This window comes from Microtus ochrogaster, linkage group LG3 (assembly GCF_000317375.1).
Source record: "Microtus ochrogaster isolate Prairie Vole_2 linkage group LG3, MicOch1.0, whole genome shotgun sequence".
NCBI lineage: Eukaryota > Metazoa > Chordata > Mammalia > Rodentia > Cricetidae > Microtus > Microtus ochrogaster.
The window spans coordinates 39,708,001-39,712,201 of record NC_022029.1 but is presented as its reverse complement, the minus strand read 5'-3'; positions in this window follow the sequence as shown (position 1 = coordinate 39,712,201).

The following is a 4,201-nucleotide window of genomic DNA, read 5'->3' as shown; positions in this document are numbered from 1 at the left end:
GAGAGAGAGAGAGAGAGAGAGAGAGGTGGGATTTCCCTCTGTATGCTATCAATATGTTTATTACCGTTGGTTAATAAAGAAGCTGCTTTGGCCTATGGCAGGAGGGACTAAAACTAGGCTGAGAAGACTGAACTGAGTGGGGGGAGAAAGAAGGCAGAGTTAGAGAGATACCATGTAGCCACTGAAGGGGAAAGATGCTGGAACCTTACTGGTAGGCCACAGCCTCATAGTGTTACAAAAATTAAAAGAAATAGGTTAACTTAAGATGTATGAGCTAGCTAGGAATAAGCCTAAGGTATTAGCCAAACTATGTTTGTAATTAATTTAGTTTCTGCATTATTATTATTCAGGTCTGGGCAGAGTCTCCATGTGTGTGTGTGCGTGTGTGTGTCTGTGTGTACGTGTGTGTGTGTGTGTGTGTGTGTGTGTGTGTGATGCATAGGAGACAACATGTGTAACTTGGTTCTCTCCTATTGTGAGAGTACTGGGGACAAACTCAGGTTGGCAGGCTGTTGGGATTTTTCCCAGTAGATTCACTAGACTAATTCAATAAATAATAGGATATTCAATGAAATTTGAATGTGATTTTATCAGGTAATTCTGTTTTGAGTACTACACAGGACATACATCGTCACTATTATTTATTTTTCTGAACTCTTAGGAAGGTGCTCTAGATTTTAAATAACAACCCAATGTCTCAGCCAACAAAGCTGAAAGCTGTTACTGATTTCCATCTCTCTGAGAAAGGTCATGGAGACTGAGGTGGCATATTTAACCTGAGCAAGACTGCGTTCTAGTGCATGGAGACGGGTCCAGTGACCTTGAAGGGACTGTAGATTTTGAGGAACTACTGAACTGTGTGAGATCACAGAGTTATTTAGCTTGAGCATGGTAGGAAAGACTCAGCAGCAATTATTTCTGCGACATTAACACAAAGTATACAATGAAGCCAATTTGTATATGCAAAATATGAAAGAATAATAAGAAAAAAATATAAATCAACTGTTCATATAAAATATGCTTTGTTGTAAATACATGGTATCAAGGCTCCAAAGCAATATGCTTGAGTATTTGGATATTTTAAAAAATTATGAAGATAAATCTAAATGCTAAAACTGGGACCAGGTTTACTCAAGCACTGTTCATAGTCAAACACATATATGAAAATTTTCTTCCTGAATGGTGAATACCAAATAGTCTTTTATAGTCAAGAGATGAACTCCAATCCAAGTTTGGCAATTTCCATTCAAATAGGTCTTTATTGTGCCACAGTAAATATCTTTCTGATATACTTTGGTAACTCCTACCTGCATAATTAACACACAGTACCTTTTCATCAGAGCCAGCATGTCTCACCTTTTAGATACAGTTTGATAAGACAAGTTCCTTCTTATATCACTCCCTTTACTTAGCTCCCTCTTCTAATTGACCTCTTCCTTTATTTTCTAGAAGTCATGATTTTATCAAATTTCATTTATAATTCCAATACAATATTACTAGAAAGGTCACTCATACTTGAGCTAATCTGTACCAGTTGATACCTCTGCTTACTTAGGCATCCTCTGAAATCCTGTAGTTTCCATATGCACAAAACTGTTTCTCAGAGTTTCTTGTGTGCTCACTTCATTTATGTTTCATTGTTTCCTGCTATTCACAGAGCCCAGTGCTGATATGCTGTTGGCGGCATCCTAAATAATTCTTCTCTATCAGATCAATTTAATCTTTATTTCCTCACTGCATATATGTCTACACTAGTTCACTCTACAGCTTAGTTAATCTTCCAAACAGATCACGTTAGGTGATAAATGCAGGGAATGAAATAAGTGTGAATTCAGAGATTTCTTTTGCTGTTTAGTCCATAAGTGAATCAAATGATCATGATCATCATTGTTTCCTTTAAGTAAAGAATACATATCCCAAGTGGGGTCCTCAAGTCTTATGCCAATTAACATTAAAGTGACAACAGCTCTCAGGTATTCATATTCAGGGACATTGGCCTATTCTAACAAGCCAGGGCTCATAAGAATCTTCAGTCTTATTCTTTTATTTGCCACAAATGTCATAATTGATATCACCCCAAATCTTTTTTTAAAAATTATTTATTTATTATGTATATAATATTCTGTCTGTGTGTATGCCTGCAGCCCATAAGAGGGCACCAGTCCCCATTACAGATGGTTGTGAGCCACCATGTGGTTGCTGGGAAATTAACTCAGGACCTTTGGAAGAGCAGGCAGTGCTCTTAACCTCTGAGGCACCTCTCCAGTTCCGAATCTTGATGAATTAAAGCTTAAGCTTATAATGTTCAGTTTGCATATATGCAGATGTAATGAATTCATGTGGTGATCTGAATAAAAATGGCCCCCATTGGCTCAAAGGAAGTGGCATTATTAGGGAGTATGGTCTTGTTGGAGAAGGTGTTGCTTTATTAGAGGAAGTGTGTCACTAGGGGGTGGGCTTTGAGCTCAAGTCAGTTCACTGCCTGTTGCCCACCAATCCAGATGCAGAACTCTCAGCGACTTCTAAAGCTCCATGTCTGGCTGAACACTGTTATACTGCCCTCCATGATGATAATGGGGTAAACCTCTGGAACTGTGAGCCAACCCAATTATATGATTTCTTTTATAAGAGTTACTGTGGTCATGGTGTCTCTTCATAACAACAAAATCATAGCTACTACACTACATGAAAATGAAGTAATTAGGTCACTATTTATATTGCAATTAAATGCAGTTATCTAAGTGCAAAGCAAATAAAAAACAATCACAGAAGATGCAAAATATTTTAATTAAAATTCAAGATCTCAAACAGTTCGAGAGAGATATACCTCCTATGTCCAATTGTTGAGCATTGCTCTCAGCACCCATCGCCCCTGACTTCTTCAGAAGTAGATGTGATGGCATCTTTCTTTGTCAAGATTAAGCCTCACTTCTGTCACTGCAATCAGCCTGCTGTGTCCTTGCAGGACTCTGTTGCCTTCTGTCTCCATCACACATGCTTGTCAAGTATTGATTGCAGCTAAGTCAAGTTCTCAGCTTGGCCTTTACTTAGCCCCTTAACAGCTTGTTGAGAAACGATTCAGCATGCTGCTGACTGACCTGACCTTAAATGTACTTCCAGGACTCCTCAGTGCATCCTCAAACTGTTAGGAATTTTTGTTACATGTGCTCATCTAATACATCTCTCTCAACTATGTCATGTAGCTTTTATCTGCAAATCTTTGCCATTCCCTTCGTTCATCCTCTCTGCATTTTTCCTTGCATTTTTCCTCCTCTGGAAATCCTGCAGCAATCTGGTGAAAATGTCCTCCTTTTCCTACATCTGTGCACAAATATATATGCACCCTCTCTACTCTTTTCCCTTCACAATGAATAAACGCATTGCCTCCATTCAGTACATCTTCAAAGGTGGTATAATTCTTGTCCCTGGATGTCTGCAACTTTGTTCATTCCTTCTAACATGTAAATTGTTTTCTCATTTCATCCAAATTTTAGCCTTTCTCATCAAAAAGGAAAATAACTTGCCTATTCACAGTCTATGTTCTACTACTTGAGTTTAAGTTTATCCTAGAGCTTGAATTTTCATGAGGTTTTATTTTGTTTTGCTAATTGCTATTTGAGATAACGAGATTATAAAATACATATAGTCAGTGCTGTATTCCATATATCCAATCTCCAGCAAATTGTACAGAATCTGACACATAAGAAAGTGGTTAGTAAATACTCGTGAAATACCCAAGTGACTGTCCATTCTGGCTGGAAAGAAATAATCATTTATCTGGAAATATTATTACTTTGTGCAGTATACTACAAGCTAAGTGCTAAATGTTTACATTTTCAAGGGCAAATTTTCCTTAGGCCATCTTTGGAAACAAGAAAAAATACTTCAGTACTTAAATTGTTATTCATAGTCTACCTCTCAAGAGGTAAATGGAACTGGTTGATATCCTGTAAGAGTGGGAGAAGCCTATGAAATGATACAGTGGGAAGTGGTTCTACAGTTCATTTATGGTTTTAGATTATCTTCTTATTGACATTCCTGTATCAGTGTTGATAAACCCTCCTTCACATGTGTCATAGAAAAGTTTCATGAAACAGAAGGGTGAGAGTGAGGTAAATATGGCTACAGCATTTCTTTGGAGATCTTTGTGTTTCTAGATGTGTGTGTGTGTGTGTGTGTGTGTGTGTGTGTGTGTGTGTGT